Below are 18,613 nucleotides of genomic sequence, written 5' to 3'. Positions count from 1 at the left end.
TAAGTAAGCTTTGTGAGGCATTTAAGTTTCTTTAGGAAGGAATTTGCAAGGTTAAGTACCTGATCAGGAAGCACTCAGGGAACAATGCATCTTGGAATGCTCCAATCCACATAAGAAGTCTTTCTGGAGACATACAAGATACCATGTGGACAATGGCTTCGGCCTGTAAAGACTGAGTCATGCAGGAATGACTTGCCCAGGTGACTCCAGAACTCCATCTTGGAGCTGGACTTTGCATAGGAGAGGGGTCTCCACCCACAAGAGAGTCTACTTAAATCTGTGGGAGACCCCTCCATTTTGTCTTCAGCTGTCTAAAGAAGGAGCCTCTCCACCCTCCTCCCCCCCCCCCCCCCGGATACTTGAAGGAAACTGGAACAAAGGACAGTAACTACAGGGGGTGTGAGTGATTGCTGGACCCAGGCTAAAAGGAGATTAGCCTGTAAAAGGAAGCATTCTGGAACTGGTGAGGATCTTATCTGTATTTAGTTTGATTAGACATAGATTTGCGCATTTTATTTTATTTTGCTTGGTGACTTACTTTGTTCTGTCTGTTACTACTTGGAACCACTTAAATCCTACTTTCTGTATTTAATAAAATCACTTTCTACTTAGTAATTAACTCAGAGTATGTATTAATACCCGGGGGAGCAAACAGCTATGCATATCTCTCTATCAGTGTTACAGAGGGCGAACAATTTATGAGTTTACCCTGTATAAGCTTTATACAGGGTAAAACAGATTTATTTGGGCTTAGACCCCATTGGGAGTTGGGCATCTGAGTGCTAAAGACAAGCACACTTCTGTGAGCTGTTTTCAGGTAAACTTGCAGCTTTGGGGCAAGTTATTCAGACCCTGGGTCTGTTTGGAGCAGACGGGAGTGTCTGGCTCAGCAAGACAGGGTGCTGGAGTCCTGAGCTGGCAGGGAAAACAGGAATAGAAGTAGTCTTGGTACATTGGGTGGCAGCTCCCAAGGGAGGTTCTGTGATCCAACCCGTCACAGATGTCTATAAAGATGGAGTGAAAGTAAAATGCGCTTTTTTTTTTTTTTTTTTAATGTAACAGGAAAGAAAACTATAGCTGAGGTACTGAATAGATAGAATATCATGACAATCTGGAGAGACATAAACCCATTTTTTTCATATCCCAGAATATTGAAAGACAAACTTCCTGTTTACACTGTAAATAACTATTGAAACATAGTTCTTTTACCATGGAGAACAACAAATACAGAGTATCAGAGGGGTAGCCGTGTTAGTCTGGATCTGTAAAAAGCAACAGAGTCCTGTGGCACCTTTAAGACTAACATGTATTGGAGCATAAGCTTTCATGGGATACCCACTTCGTCAGACGCAGCACCCACGAAAGCTTATGCTCCAATACATCTGTTAGTCTTAAAGGTGCCACAGGACTCTGTTGCTTTTAACAAATACAGAACTTTCTAAGGCTGTCTGAACTGCACACTACTGGCAGTGGCATGTAGGGTGTGTAGCTATGCATTGCAGTGAAAAGCAGGCTGCATCCACACTGTGGTATGTAGCTACCCGTGTCCATGAAAGGCTCCTGTGTGGGGAGGGAGTGGGGAAAGGCTCCTGCAGGGGAAGCTGTCAAAGGCAGAGACTTTTTCTATTGCCTCCCTACTGCTGGAGCCTTTCCCTGTGGTGGGCAAAGGCTCCAGTAGTGGGGAGGCAGTGGGACATTACACTGCTAAAAGTAGCAGCATAGATAGGAAAGGCACTGCTTGGGAATGTAGAGACCCATGTAGGGCACATACCTACAGGGTTCAGACATGTCTTTGCTTTAGTTGCCTAAGCAGTGCCTCACCATCTACACTGCTATTTATCCCCGTTCTGAGTGTAATGCATAGAATTTATGTACTGTCCTAAAGAGTGTGCAGGGTAGACATACCCTAAATGTAGTGTTATAAAATTTTATATATATATATATACGCACGCACGCACGCAACCTCACTCCATAAGAAATTCCCTCCTTAAAACACATTTGTGCCATGGGGGCTTCTCAGTGATTAACTACATGCACTAAAGACATTGTACATCATAAATACACACACAAACTATCTGAAAAGAATGTGATTAAGGTTGCAAAGTCAAGCACTCATAAAGTGAGGAAATGCCAGAATTAAGATTACATGTGCAACCTTAATTTGTGCTTGCCCATTATGATATGGTCTTTAATTACACAATCGCATACTAATTTTTGGATAGTAACTGTAGGGAATTCAGAACCACAGAAACTTCAGGGGATTTGGCTGGAAAGGTCTAGCAGGGCTCGAGCATGTGCAAACTGCAATTTTTCAATTTAGCTAAATTTGGATTGCTTTTTCACAGGAACAGTCAAAGGCACACCCCTGTCAAATTTCAAGCCCCTGCTCCAAAACAGGAGCTTCTCAAATAAAAAGTTGTCAGAATTTTTTCTAACATGGGCAAAATAATGTACTTTTCACTAGCCTCATTCTCTAAAATGGCTGAACTGTTTTGGCTGAAGTTTCCCAAAACCTTCAGCCTGAGGCACTAGTTGAAAACTGATAGCCACTATTGAAAATTTCAGCCCAAATGGTTAAAGTTAGGCAAAGATACAACCCTGTTTTCAGCTGCTTGTAAAATGGGAAGTGTCAGGCAACATTAATAATAGGAAGTTCTACCAGCCCCACCTATAATAAATATAATTAATAATATTTAGTACTTTTTATCTATAGCTATCCATACATTTTATAAAAGTGGGTAAATACTGTTTTCTATTTTACATGGATATATAGAGCTAGAATCCATCTGACATGATATATGCATTACATTATAAACACTGTAGACAACAAATGAAAATATGACCCACAGAATAAAAAAGCCAGCCCCCCCAGTAATAAATCAAGATGAATATGCAACTAAACCCACATGCCAACTCTGTTTTTCAGCACCAACTACCCAAACAGCCATTTAACTGCATAGCCATATGAAACACTTCTTTCTGTTTAGGTTAACTCCTACTGTAAGAAAGGGATGTGGATAGTTTAGAAAGGATAATCTTCCTAGTTCTTACCAACAGCTGCTATCTTCCAACATGTTACTGTATCACCATAAACAAGGGAAAATGACCTCAGGCAGGCTCCTATCATTGATATTTAACTGTCAAACAGTGGCATGCAAATACAAAGCTTACTTCAGGAGTAAATGATATGAAAAATAAAGGGAGGGAGGCACTCCCTTACCGTACTCTTGTTTAGGAATGTGTATGTAATATTCTGAAACGTGTAGGTTTTTCTGATTGTCTGAGGAGAATGTAACTACAAAAAAAATCATACTAACCCCCTGTAAGCACTTTGTGTAATCTCCCTTTATACAGGGTTGAAGAATGCAATTGGTGTTACAAAAAGAATAACTTACTGTTCCTTTAAAACAGAATGTTCCCAAAGCATTTTACAGAATATATATATAGAGCTTGCCACCAGAACTAGCCAGGTCCTAGGTAGAACGCTAGAGTTAATTAACACATACCAGCACTATGCTACAGGAAGTGCAGAAGAATATCCTCTTTCAGTTGAAATTTCAGGGGAATTTGAGTATGAAGAAAGACGTTACCCTGCTGGGAATTAGCCAAAACAAATTCAATTAATGGATCATTTAAAAATCTGCTGCTGTCATTCCACAAAATCAGTATGCTCCAAAAAGTCCATGAGAAATTAAAAAAGATTGTAAATAGTTCTGTAGTGTTTGGGGCTGAATGTAGGTCATGCAACTTAGTTGGGCACTGGCACCAATGTAATTTCCAATGCACTGTGCTGGACAGCAAAGACATTTATTTTTAAGCAATCAACCCTGCAAACCCTTGGCATGAGGAACTCTCCTTGATAGCAGCAAGACCAACTGATAGAGGGCTTGCAGGATTAGTCTGGCATAGAGCCATCTTGAGGACCTCCAGGTATCTCACAGGAAATAGTCTAGAGAAAGACTAAGTAAGTTGTTCTCAACCTATTTGGGCTCAGGACCTATTTGTAAATGTTTAGGGCATGTTGGAATTCAGTAAATAGTCTGTGGGTGGAGGCTCTGGGGCAGAGCCGTAACTAGGCATTTTAGCACCTGGGGTGAACAAGCATATTTGCACCAATGACCAGCAGCGATATGTGGGGGGGCATGCAGGGTCACATGCCTCCCCCCAGATTTTTTGGTTGTGCTCCCCCCAAACCAGACAGGCTGGTTGGCTCACTGAGGTGACGCAAGGAGCGGAGGTAGCGCGCCTTCTCCAAGCCCCTCCATGCGGGACTGGCCCAAGCTCCCTGGCATCGCCAGCCCGAGTCACCCCATAACCTTTGCACCCTTGGCAGCTGTCCTGCTCTGCTTACAGCCTTGCCCTGGGGTAGTTTCGGTCAGATCCTGTCCCCCGTGGAGGGAGGGGGGTTGGGTTCTGCCCACCATTCACCCTACAGTAGCGGTTCCTGCAGCTCCTGTGCTGTGGGACTGGCTGGGCTTGGTTCTCTGCTCCAGTCATTGCAATCTCCGGGGCTATTAATAATAATTAATAAGGTTAAAAAATGTCATAAGGAGAGTAATGGATCGCTGAGTGCTGGCTGGTGTTATATGCAAAGACGACAAATGTCCTAATCTTGTTGGTATTCACTGACTATGATTCTAAGCAGAGAATGAATGGTACGGTTTACTTTCTCCATTCCTCATTTCTCACAGGATGGGCAAGACTGGTCCTCACCTTGCTTTTTTGGAGATGTCTGCAAATCTTGTCTAACAATCGTGATTCAAGTTCCTTCTCCTGATCAGTGCAGATGTAGTTGGGTGGGCTGAACTGCAACACTTTCATCAGTGCATCTGGAACTGACTCAATCTTTTTATCCTTCAGTGGTTGTGCCACCACGTACTTTGAGAAGGTGTTATGCACTACCAACAAATACCGATTTTCATCGGGTGTTTCTGGTAGAGGGCCTTTCAAGTCAATCTGTATGTGCTCCCAGGGTTTACTAGATTGGGACACTTCCCTTAAAGGAGTTCTTCCTCTTCTTGCTGGCACTTTCCTTTCTTGACAGGAAAGTATACTGTCCTTAACATCTGCAGCCATGCTTAGCCAAAAAAATCAGTTGGCTAGGTGGCTCTGTGTCTTTTCATACACCAGGTAGCCTGCCAATGACACTTCAGTACAGTTCTCTGTAAGCTTGCTGGCAAGACAAGTCTGTTACCTTCGTACACCGCCAAGTTGGTAACCAGAGCCCAGATAATAGATAATAGTTCCTGAATGGCATTGAACTTCCCCAGGCAGGTTCTCCTTCTGTAGCTCTGTTGGCACACCAGACATAACTCAGGGTCCTTAGACTGTTCTTGCCAGATGTGCTCACAAGACCAGCCTGAATCTATTCTCACTGCCTTCCCCCACTGAGTGCATCTGCAACCATATTTTGCTTTACAGGTTTATGGTGAACTGTGAATGTATATTCAGACAGTTTGTATATCAATTTTCACAGGCATCCTTCTGGGCGGTGCTTCATAAGGAGCCACTGCAGTGCCCGCTGGTATGTGTACACTGTGAATTCCGTACCTGCTAAGCAGGGACAATGGGCCTTGAGGGCCTCCACAATAGCTAAACACTCCATTTCTGTAGCTGAGCACTAAGTTTTTCTCTCTCATTTAATTTCCAACTTTCAAAAGCCACTGTGCAAACTGAATTAATCAATTTGTTCAAATGTAAATCCAAAAGCAAGTTTTGAGACATCCCAGATTACCATGAGTGGACAGGGAATTTAAACACAGCATCATTTAGCAGTCCTTCCTTCAGTAACTCAAATACTGTTTGGTATCCCTCCAATAAAAGACAAAATTGCCCTAAGTTAGGTGGTATAATGATGCTGCCTGCTCTGAATAATTAAAAAAAAAAAATCTTCTGTAGAATTCTCAGAGGCCTGCAAGCTTCTGTACCTCCTCCAGGTTTGTATAATGTTCAGTTTCTGGGGCTCCAACCCATTTTCACTGTATGTTCTAGGAAGGTAATGTGACTCCTCGCAAACTGTCATTTGTGCAAGTTTAAACCCTAACTCCTTAAAAAGCTTTAGAATCCTGTCCACGTCTACCAGATATTCCTCCCATGTTTTATGGAAACAAATGAAGTCATCTAAGAGCGTGAGGATGTCTTCAGTTCTCACAATTTGGGTCAGATCATTTACTCCCTACTGGTACTGCGTCCCTGGTATATTTACTACATCTCTGGTGCATTCATGAGACTGAAAGACATTCTGCAGAATTGAAACAGTCCCATAGGGTGTCACAAAGGCAGAGTTCTCTCAATCCTCAGGTGCCACTTTAATCTGATGGTTTCTAGACGCCAAATCAAAATCGCTAAAATATTTTGCTCCTGACATTGTGTCCAGTGTTTAATTTTATCTCAAACATCTATGTCACAGCTTGGTAAATCTGTGGGCAGAAGAATAAGGCCCTAAAAAGAAGGGACTTATGTTCACATCGTTATGGATATTGTATATGGGCCATTGTGAAGACAGTTGCTTACAAGTCAGTCATGGGATGGCCCACTGGTTAAACATGTAGGGTGAAATCCTGACCCTGTTGAAGTCAATGGGATTTTTTACATTGACTTCAAAGGAGCTAGGATTTCATCCCCAACCAGATGGCTTTCGTGCTGGCCAGCTCCGCATTGGATATCATAATGAAACATGCAGCAATGGGAATGAAAAGACCTCTGAACAAGACAACACTGCTTTAATCTGATATTAATTTATCCAAAAGGATGGATTTACTGGATAAGTAAATCCTGCCAACACAGGATATGCTGTAAAGAATGGTACATGCTTATATTCACTCATCAGTGACTTCCTGCATGATAACCTTAGTAATGAAAATGATAGGAGTGCCATTAACTATCTACATGTACTTTGCCCTTTCTATATATGCCTGTAAAACCGACTTGTTGTCAAGCGGAGACCAAAGGAAGCGAAGTTGTACAATGTCCTCAATAAAAGTCTGTTCTCATGAAGTTTCGAGTAGCAGAATCTGAGTGTCACAAGATGTAACTCTTAGAATAATTAGTTAAATGTAGCAAGCTACCTCTGTTCTAAAAACAGATGCCACATCATGCTGATAAAGGGGAAACATGTTTTGTTGCAGTTCTTTAACTGGTAGCCAGATGTAGTTATTAGTGCTTGTCTCGTAGTTAATGCTAACTCAGCCTCATCTCTGCATTGCTTTCCAATTCCCAGATTTTGCTATGGAGAGAGAAACCCATCTGGTCCCATAGTATTTACCAGTGAAGTTTTGAGATGCAAACGTGGGTGCAAAGTTTATAATACTTGCACCTGAAACATGAGAAGTATTCTCAAAGTGTAAGTTTCTGAAGTTAGCAGAAAACTGAATTTTGAAACAAAAAAGTATGATATTAATGCAATGTTATGGCTGATAGAGACATAAATCTGGAACTCTAAAGTCATGGCTCCCACTGCAAATGTTACACAGCCTGCCTATGCACATATAAGGGTTTACTCTCAACTGGCATAGTCAACTGAAGTCACTGAAATCAATGGAGCTACTCTGATTTACACTGACTGAGGAACTGGCTATAGTATCTTGTATTACCCAACCATATATAGTGACATATGTGCAGTGTGGTCAAGTAACCATTAAGCCAGGAACCATCACTTTGACCTTCTTGACACCTGTGCATTTACATTCTCAATGGCAACATTGGATTAGCATAGTATTTTGCATTGAAGGAAGCAAAGATAAATGCTCCAGAAGGAACCGTAGCAAGGCTGGCAGGGAAATACTCTGTTATGCAAGATTTGCTAGGATTACATGTTGTTAGATTAACATATTTTCTTTAGTGCTAGATTAAGAGGTAGGGGGGAAATAGGGATGTTTTTTTAAACGAAAAGACAGGTGAAGATACAGTTGACACAGTAGTTGTCTCTGCCATGTGACAATTTTCTTAGCACACTCTTTGACTCAAATTAAAAAGCATCTTGGAAATTATTACAATAAAGATGACTTCTGAGGCACTGTCAGCACCAAAGATGAACTATCAGAGCTATTTTATTGACTGTAATCTTATTAGGAAACTTGGTTAATGCACTTAAGAACATACCACAAAGGCAAGTGAAAGAAGACAGCTGTGAATTTAATCCTATGGTTTACCTCTCAAATATAAAACATAGCACCATGTATGATGCAGGGACCCCTTAGTGTCAGCTGGAAGAGGCCACATGGGATGCCCAGGATGTTACAGGAATCCCCTGGGTTGGATATATGCATAATAATTCACTAAAGAGTGACATGTGAGGTCTTTACCAAGAGCCAGTAGCCCAGTTATCATAATCATTGTGAAATGTATGTATGGATCATATTTAAGGAGTTGTGTTCTATTCTGAAAATTATGTTCTTAAGGCAGGTAACCAGGAGGTGACATGTCTTAGACAGGTTCCTTTTAGGCAGGGGGTTACAGATGCTTATCTCTCTGTCTGTTCATTGTGCGCCTTCCAGTGTATACCTATTTGCATAGTGAGCAAGATGCTGGTTAACAGACAACAAAATCTGTAAGTAAGAAGTATAAAGGAAAAAACAACCAGCCAGGGAGCTTCCTGTTTATGAATAAGAAGAATGGATTGTTCTTATATATCTAGGGGTGCAGACAGACACCCTGGATCTTTCACTGAAGGGCAAGTTGACAGAGTGACTTGTCTCATGAATGGAAGATTACAGCCAAGCCTGGCTGTAAAACACTGGGAGGACTTTGGGTGAGCATTGCTCTATAAAACATGAAAGTAACTAGTTAAGTAATTCTAGGTTCTAGAATGCATCTTATGATTTTTATTTTATTTGCAATCATTTGTTTCCAATACTTCTGGCTATCACTTTAATAATCTCTATACTTTATAGGAAAACAAGTAAAAGTTTATATAACAAACATATCTGAGTAATGATCTGAGATAGAACTGGTATGCTGGGATGTACTGCTTCTTTGGAAACAACAAATCTGTGTATGCTGCTAGTGTCCAGTGGAACAGGGGGTGGTCACTCCAGGGGACAGTCAGAGGGCTGGAGTTTGCCTATCGCTAACCTGTAGAGCAGTGGCTCTCAAACTTTTGTACTGGTGACCCCTTTCATATACCAAGCCTCTGTCTGTGTGTGAGACCCCCCTTATAGATGAAAAACACTTTTAAATATATTTAACACCATTATAAATGCTGGAGGCAAAGTGGGGTTTGGAATGGAGGCCGACACCTCGCAACCCCCCATGTAATAACCTTGTGACCCCCTGAGGGGTCTCGACCCCCAGTTTGAGAACCCCTGCTGAAGAGAGAGAGAGAAGGGCCTGCGTAGGCCTAGAGGGGTGTGCTTGTGTTACCTATGGCATGTAGAGTTGGGGAGCTGACCCCCGGCAGGCACAGCCGAGGCTCCTTCATGCTAAGGACAGGTGGTAGTGAGGTGCCTCACAACCCTGGGTCCCCCGGGAAGCGTCACAGTATGTGATCACGTAAGAACAAAGGCCTTGTTCATATAGAAGATGAACCATCTATTGTGTGAATAGTTCTAATAAAATCTCCAGTTCTCCATTATGGGCAGATGCAGAATAATACTACTGTTGTAGATGACCTAGCTGAGAGCATCACAATGAGACTCATCATTTTCCCTAGATAGCATTTTGGCATTCTTGATATTCCTCGACGCTGTTTTCAATATTTAATAATTTGTTAGTGATTACAGTTACCTTAAAAACCCTATCAACATATTCATTCTTAATCTTTCCTTTTTAGATCTCATGATATTTCTGTGTGGCACCACTATAGTTACAGCTAGAAACTACCGTGGATGTTTCTACGTGGGACAAAAGTTCTGCAGTTTCCAAGGATTTGCTGTCAACTACTTTGGTAAGCAACAGCCAAGTGACACATGTATCCTCCTCAGTTCTAATACAAAATTTAATGTATGTGTTAGGTTAGAAAAAGACAACTATTCATGTTGGGTTGTGGTTAAGTCCAAAAGAAGAATTAACCTAGCAATAGTTTTACAGGGCTAATTTTCTGTTAACTTAAAAAAAAAATGAATTCACAACTCAAAAATATGATTTTCTAAACAGCGAGACAGGTAAATGAATGGAATGCCATAGGGCTAAGTAGGTTTGTTATAACACTGCTTAATCTTTGCTTTCCATCTTGAATTGTGACTCCTACTTTGAATCTATTAACCATTCGCAAAGGACAGATTCTGCCAGCTTTTCTCATGCTGAGAAACAAATTACTTGGTGAGGAACTCCACGGACACCTGTAGTGATGTGGGCTGATGTATTCCCATCTTGGATATCTGGCACCCTCTCATTGTCTGTGAAAGAAGGTAACCAGTATTGTCAATACTGGTTAGTATTAATTTTTTAAATAAGTAAATAAAACTAAATACAAATCTAATGTATTCGTTTCAAAATATCTCCTTTAAATATAGTGGGTAAACTTAGCGGGAGGGATAATAGCTCCTTAAAACAGTAGTAAGAATAGCAAAAAAATAATAATTTTACTACAAATCTATCCTTTCCACTAAAGGGAAGAAAAGACCAACCAACCAAACCACCTAAACCAACAACAATAACCCACAAAGAACCAGAAAGTCAAATGAAAAGTGCCATATTTGATCAGGAGACCTGAATGTCTGATGTTTGTTAAAGAAGATTGTATTTTAGCCACTTGTTTAACTACAAATCAAGCAAAATCAAGATGATACTGTTGTTCTGACTAAGTGTTAATCTGGACCATGGGTCACCCAATGAAATTAATAGGCAGTGGGTTAAAACAACAACAACAAAAATTAAGCACTTCACACAAAGCAGTCAACCTATGGGACTTGTTACCAGGGGATGTTTTCAAGGCCAAAACTATAATGGGGTTCAAAAAAGATTTAGATAAGTTCATGGAGGATAGGTCCATCAATGGCTATTAACCAAGATGATCAGGGATACAACCCCATACTTTGGGTGTCCCTAAGCCTCTGACTGTCAAACTCAGACTGGACACCGGGGATGGACAATTCAATAATTGCCATTTTGTTCATTCCCTCTAAAGCCTTTGGCGTTGGCCATCATCAGAAGACAGGATACTGAGCTAAATAGACTATTGGTTTGATCCAGTATGGCCGTTCTTATGTTCTTAAAATGTCTTAATCTCATATTTTGATTAATAATTTCTTATGGGCTTTTTTTCCACACTTATGAGATTTTCTGGTTGGAAAAAATGGCTAAATTCTGGTGATTGATAGAGATTAGTATACACCAGGGATGAAATCCTGGCCTTATTGAAGTTAATGGGAGTTTTGCCATTGACTTCAGTGGGGCAAGGACTTTACCCCAGATACTTTCAATAATGCCTTGCTATGAAACTTGCAGGCGGGTGTATGAATTAACCTTTAAACATTTTGATCTGATGGTTGCTCATATTATTTCTTGTAATTTGTCAAGTGTGGTCCCTGTCTTAGCCTATGAAAGACACAATGTGGTATGGTAACTTACTGGAGATCTTAAGCTGAGCCTAAAGAGAGGTTACCAGCTACTTGTTTTCATCTGACTCATCTGGCCAGTGTCACCACTCTTTGGCTGGAGCTCTTGTATTCCTGAAGGAGTCGAAATCTCCTGCCCCATTAGAAGTTGGGAAGAAAGATCCTGGAGCAACTGTAGATACCAGATTGTCTATTTCGTAGCCTGCTTCATTGTTCCTATACTAATCACTGGATTTTCTTAGGACAATGCCTTCAGTTCATTACATAAGGTAGAAAGCAACAGAGTCCGGTGGCACCTTTAAGACTAACAGATGTATTGGAGCATAAGCTTTCGTGGGTGAATACCCTCTTCGTCAGACCCCTCAGAGTCCCTTTTTGCCTCCATTCACCAGGGCCCTGCTTTGAGGCCACCATTCGCTACGGGCGCCACCGCCGCCCCCAGCGGGTGAGGAAAGGCCAAGGCAATGGGAAAGAAACGGAGTCTCCCACCTGGGCTGCCGGAGTGAACCACAAGTCAGCGAGTGCCAGCAGAGAGGCCTGGCACTGGCCCCTGGCCACGGCAGGGACCCAACGAGCTGCCAGGAGGTACGCACCAACCCGGGGTCGCTGAGCACAGTGCCCCTCACCCTGCTCCGGCCTCACCACTAACCGGCCCCAGTCTGACCTCAGCCCCCCTCGCCGTGTTGGGGGGGGCTGCGCTGCCGCCCCTTCCCCGCCCGGCAGAGGCCACCCCGGCTTAGGGAGCCGCCTCCTCCTCATCCCTGGAGAGCCAGGCAGCTGCCTGGAGCCCCGGAGCGAGCTAGCAGGGCTGGGGTTGGGGGAGGGTGGTGCGGAGCCCAGAGCCAGCCAGCGGCAGCATGCAAAACCTAGCTCCGGATTTCGAGTCCGGAGCCCAGTGCTGGCTGCGTGGAAAGGCGCAGCTTTTGCAAAATGTGCTCAGGGGGGAGTGGCCGCTTCCCCTGCACCCCACTAGCTATGCTACTGGATCCAGTGTCTCCTTTATGCTCCACGCTGGAGTGCGTTTGTGGCCCTGGGCAGGCATGGTCAGCTGTGCTGGTGAGCTCTCCACGCTGATCAAACAGGAAATGAAATTCAAAAGTTTCTGGGGCTTTTTCTGTGTACCTGGCTGAAGTGCAGTGGAGTTGAAAGTGCTGTCCAGAGTGGTCACATTGGAGCACTCTGGGACACCTCTCAGAGGCCAAACCTGTCTAATTACAGTGTTGTGTCTACACTACCCTTAATTCGACCCTGGAAGTTAGACACTACTCCTCTCGCCAAGGTGGAGTACAGGCGTCAATTTTACAAGCCCTTTAGGTTGGCGGAAAGGGCTCGGTAGTGTAGCCACGCACATTATAAATTTGACCTAATGCGGCATATGTCGATCTAATGCCGTAGTGGAGACTCTTTAAAACACTTTGATTTTGTTTGGAGTTAAATAGGCACTAAAAACAATCACTTTGGAAAAACATTGCTATTTGTTAAAGAGTCAACCCCCCTGTACCTTCAATTAAAATGTAAGACCTCATAATACACACTCTAATGCTCCTCTTCAGCAAAATTAGGGAACATCGGAGTTGATATTGGTGAGATTTTTAGGTTAAAAACAAGCAGAAAAAAAAACTTAAAATAAAAAGGTCCTCCTTATACATAACAAAGAAGCAAAAAAGGGCACAAACCCAATTTAAAAAAGAAAAACTTTTCACATTTCCATTAAAGAAAAAAAAATATTTAAAATAGCCATCAACAGATTGTCAAAATAGTAATAGGAAGCTTCAGTACTGGAATAAAAAATTTAAATATGTGGCTTTTTTTGTTTGTTTTTTTTTTGACAAACAAGTAGGAACATCAACATTGTAACAAAGTATTTACACTAAGAGAAATTCAGACATGCAAGTGTGAGGTCAATACTATAGTTAAGCACTTATTTTAAGCTGAACATAAACACAACTTCAAAACTGAATGAAGCAGAAAAGACATGGAGTTGTAACTAAAATAAAAATATTCTACCAACTTCGAAAGGTTGGCTGAGACTCACAAGCTTTGTTTATGGCACTTCCGATGAATAACTCTTAGTCAGCAGACGATGCCATCTGCAGTACGCCAGCAGCATTTCTGTTTCCAAAAAAGAAAAGCAAATGTACTGAAGCTGCCAAGATCACATAACATTCACACTACACATAAAATAATGCATTTTCAAAATTCATTGCTTATTTGTGAAAGTATTTCCTACAATTTCCAACTACAATAACACACTGCTTAAAATATAGGAAAGCTGTTTAAAACTGCAAAAATGGCATTGTGCCTGAAACTTAAGGGAATAAGAATTCTTGGGTGAAATCCTGGTCCCACTGAAGTGAATGGAAAAAAACTCCTATTGATTTCAAGGGAGCCAGCATTCTACTTTTGGTATTTCAATTTTGTTTATACAGGGCTAGATGTAGAGCACTTCTAAGATCAGAACCAGGGTATTCAAGAGAGGAAGGAAGGTCTTGTGCTTAAGGATTTGCATTGCGATCTGCATTCAGTTTTGGTGCTGCTGTGCATTTCCTGTGTAATGCTGCCCTTGTTCCTTAATCTGTCTGTGCTTCAGTTCCTCATTTGTAAAGTGGGGATAAGAACGCTTTGTTTCTTCCATGCTTTATTTTTCTTGTCTATTCAGACTGTAAACTCTTCAGAGAAGGAACAGGCTGCAGTAACATTGAAGTGTCTAATGCAGCGGGGCCCTGATATTAGATGGGGCACTAGTTGCTACTGTAATACACAAATAATACTGCTGTTAGTAGTCAGGCATATTAGAAATAATAAATAAATGAGGTCACCAGCCTCAGCAGGAAAGATATGAGTAGCACTCCTTCTGAGAATTATTTTGTCCTCCCCAGTAATGACAAATTAATCATATTTCGTTTGTTAGGCTGTCCTCCTCACTAACTAATTCACAGGGATTCCTGCCCCTCTGATATTGCTCCCTACTTAATACCCTGCAATGAAACTAGAAGAACTTTTAAGGTTATTTATAGTACATATGTAGGTCAAGATTTTGAAATGTAACTAGTGTTTTTAGATGTCTCAATTTTGGGGATGCCCAACTTGAGACACCTTATAAGGGCCTAATTTTCAGAGGATGGGAGCGCAATACATCCTGAAAATTAGATCAATTTAAGAAACCTTACATTGGGTATCCAGAAGTTGAGAGAGTTCCAAGCTGTGGTGATGGTACTCGCTATGGTGATGGCTTTTCTGATCTGCTGGTTGCCATACTCTAGCTTTGCTGTTGTCATTGATCCAGCACATAACATTTCACCTCTAGCTGCAAAGTTCCCATGCATTTTGGTAAGACCAGTCTTGTTTGCAGCCCAATCATATGCCTTTTCTTCAACAAGCAGGTAACACACTAAACATTAGTCACTTAAACGTTACGAACACAGAGACTTGAACTGAAGGGTGGCCTTGTTGTTTGGTGCTAATGATCTAATTATTTGGTAACTCATCTTTTTATAAAGAGGTTAAGTGGTTTATTACAATGGGGCAGTAATACCACGACAGTTATTAAATAATCTCTGTATCATACACACTCCTGCTCTCACACACACACATCACTCTCCCCAAGGAGCCCTATTCCTTTGCTGAAAGATATAGGAATCAATGGGAGTACTTGAATCCGATGTGTTAATCAGTCTTCACTTAGGCTACGTCTACCTTAGGAGCTAGGGGTGTGATTCCCTCACTCATGTACACATACTTTTGCTAGCTCTCATTGAGTAAGCATGAGTATACATAGCAGTGTAGCCAGGGTAGCATGGAGGCATGGCTGAGCTGTGCTGAGTTCATATCTACCGATTTCAGGCCTATTTATGCTAGTGCCTTTGCTGCCACAACTGCAGCTACACTGTTGTTCATAGTCATGCTAGATCAACGAGAGCTAGTGTGAGTGTGTGTACATGAGCAGGGCAAATCACACACCCCAGGTCATAATGTAGACATAGACCAAGAGTGAAAAACATGCTGTGCAGAGGGCTAGCACAAGGCCATGCACAAATAAGTCCCACTTAAGGCTCCAGTTCTGTAACTGATAGGGTACGTCTACATTACCCGCCGGATCAGCAGGTAGTGATCGATCTATTGGGGATTGATTTATCGCATCTAGTGTAGACACGATAAATCGATCCCCGATCGCTCTGCCGTCGACTCTGGAATTCCACCGCAGCGAGAGGTGGAAGCGGAGTCGACGGGGGAGCGGCAGCCGTCGATCCCGCACTGCGAGGACGCGAAGTAAGTGATTCTAAGTCGATCTAAGATACGTCGACTTCAGCTATGCTATTCTTGTAGCTGAAGTTGCGTATCTTAGATCGATTTCCCCCTCTCCCCCCAGTGTAGACCAGGCCATAGTGTGTAGGTGTAGGGTGACCAGACAGCAAGTGTGAAAAATCGGGACGGGGTGGGGGGTAATAGCAGCCTGTGTAAGAAAAAGACCCAAAAATTGGGACTGTCCCTATAAAATTGGGGCATCTGATCACCCTATGTAGGTGAGTGCTTGTGCCTTTTGGAGCCCGATTGTTGACTCAGTGGTCCACTTGTATCGTAAGTTACTACTCAGTGTGAGTAAAGGTGGCAGGATTTGGCCCAAAACGTTTTAAAGTTTTAGCTCTATATGCAATTTTGCATCCCACCTATTTCTGTCTTCTGGTTGATAGAAGTAGTTACTTTAGCAGTTTATTTTAAATATTACTATTGCTTAGTTTGGCTCAATCAAATCAGACAGTTCTTTTTTATCACCGTTTGTCACACTACAACTTAAAAACAATCCAGAATGAATGATCTAGTAGAGACTTAAATCAAGAGCTATTATAGATATTCATCCTTGTTCTGCCTGAAGCTCTGAATTATTTTAAAATGCTCTCTTAGGATACCGAGAATAAAATAATTTATCACCATTCCCATTACCCTTAAAAAGAATAACAATAAATACCATAGCTTCAAAAATGTCCATGTAGAGGCTACTCATATATCAGCTACTTGAGAAGAAAGATATACTGCATAAGAAGGGTGATGACAGCTGTCGGAGAATGCATACAGCAGCCCTCCAGGGAGAGACAGAAAAAAAATCCTGCCCCTCAGATGGGGGAGGCAGAGAGAAACATAAATACTTCCTGTAAAAAATGAAAATCAAAAAAATATTAAAAAAAAAAAAAAAAAAAAACCAAAAAACTGCTTTATAATAAGTACAGTTGTAGAAATGCATCTAAGTGCCATTGACCCAAGAAATTTTTGAAAAATTAAGGTTCAGGAAATCCAGGCTTCAAAGTCAGTGGGAATTTTGCCAATGATTTCAGTGGGGCCAGAATTTCATCCTAAAAATTAAAACCTTCCCTTTTCCCCCCATCTCATTCTTTGCCCATGTAGCGAAGCAAGACTCACCGGCACAGTGCCTCCTGCTGGTTGTCCTGGGAATTAGCTCGATTCCAGCTCGGAGTGCCCTCTGCTGGCCAGTGGCTCACCTGCTGCTTTACCTCGGGGTTCTGCCCCAGCAGTACCCTGCCACGCTCTGGGTCTCCCCTCCCAGGGGAACCCCCAACCCTCTCACCCACCTTGTCTCAGTGGCTACTGCCAGTCATTATCTAGCTCCTGCTCACTGGGGCAAACTGCAGTCTCTCATGGCCACTCATCATTGGCAAGGGGGTTTGGACCAGCTGCCTCTGCCTAACCCCAGACTGCACCTCTGCAGCCCCAGTACCTTCTTTAGGCCTTGCACAAGGCCTGCAGCCTGGGGAGTTGCCAGGCTGGAGCTCCCCAGCTCCTCCCACCTTTCCCCAGCACTGCTCTACCTCTGCTACCCTGCTCCCAGGCAGCTAGGTCCTTCTCTCTCCCCACTACTAGAGAGACTGCCCCAGCTCCTGGCTCACAGCCCTTTTATAGGGTCAGCTGTATACTAATTGGGCATGGCCCCAGCTGTGGCTGCCTTCCCAATCAGCCTACCCTATTGGCTCCCCAGGTCAGCCCTTTCCCAGGGCTGTTTTAATCCCTTCAGAGCCGGAGCGGGGTGACCGCCCCGCTACAGCCCGTTAAGATTCTCTAGCTTCTTTATGCTGATAATTTTGCTTTGTAAGCGGCTAGAGAGTGAACGTTACAACACAAATCGGGTACATTAACCAAAGAGCAAAATGATCACAATGGGTCCTAATCTGGGTCATGCGGTTACCACATGTAGATGGACATTTTGTGAGGGCAAAGCAGGTAGTTAGAAACCCAGCTTCCTGTTTGGTGTGTACTTTTGGAGAGTATTTGCGTATGAAAATTTAGTGTCCAGACTGAAGATATTTGAAAACCTGGCCTGAAGTATGTCTATCTATCTATTGTAATATGGCTATCATTTTGAATAATCCATTGGTATTGAATGGTACATATATTAGCGGTGCAAACAGTGATTGGCCCTTTCCTGCAAGATGAAGAATACCTATTTCAAGATGCTGATCAATTTTCACTAACTTTAATGAGAGGGGCTTAGCACCAGTATCTTGAAATGCTGGGTCTTAAGGAAGTTATATTATGGAGGAACTGGTTGTGGCTCCATAGTTAAGGTTAAATTGAGTCTTGCATGTAAAACAGCGATTTAACTTCTTTGATACATATATGAAGAATGTAATGTTTCTTTGCCAATCTTATACACCTTAATCTTTGAGTTGAAAATTAATTTTCTAAGAATTTACAAGTCATTCTGTTTGAGTTAACATTGATTTTACAATGGATCCTTTAAAAAGTATAGAATCCTAAGTAAGATCATTTTTTGTCCTGGGTGCTGTTAATAACAGAATAATAAAAACTCTTCAAACTTTCCATATATTTAAAACTTATAGAAATCTAGTGCATAGGCTACATTAAAAAAATAGTAAGTACAGTTCTTGTATCTCTTTGTCATGATTGAAGACCAACAAATAGAGCCAAGTCAATAACAACTCAGATCACTCTTAAGTGGGGCCATTGTGACATCAGAACTAACTCAACCAGTCATAAAATCTTCTTAGCTAATTTATGTGCTAAATTTTTATTGATTGAAATGAGTCAGGAATGTAGGTGGGCAGTATGCAAGTTGGAAGTATTCACTGGTAGATTAGTTGACCCTC

At 42.1% G+C, this 18,613-nt stretch overlaps 1 pseudogene; it reads left to right on the top strand.

The window, feature by feature from the left end:
- Window positions 1–9,578: 9,578 nt before the first annotated feature.
- Window positions 9,579–14,890, top strand: LOC112119688 (annotated as a pseudogene).
- The last annotated feature ends 3,723 nt before the right edge of the window (window positions 14,891–18,613 follow it).

Source organism: Terrapene carolina, unplaced genomic scaffold, assembly GCF_002925995.2.
Source record: "Terrapene carolina triunguis isolate 2854851 unplaced genomic scaffold, T_m_triunguis-2.0 Scaffold68, whole genome shotgun sequence".
NCBI classification, from domain to species: domain Eukaryota; kingdom Metazoa; phylum Chordata; order Testudines; family Emydidae; genus Terrapene; species Terrapene triunguis.
This window is presented reverse-complemented; position numbering and strand designations above follow the sequence as displayed.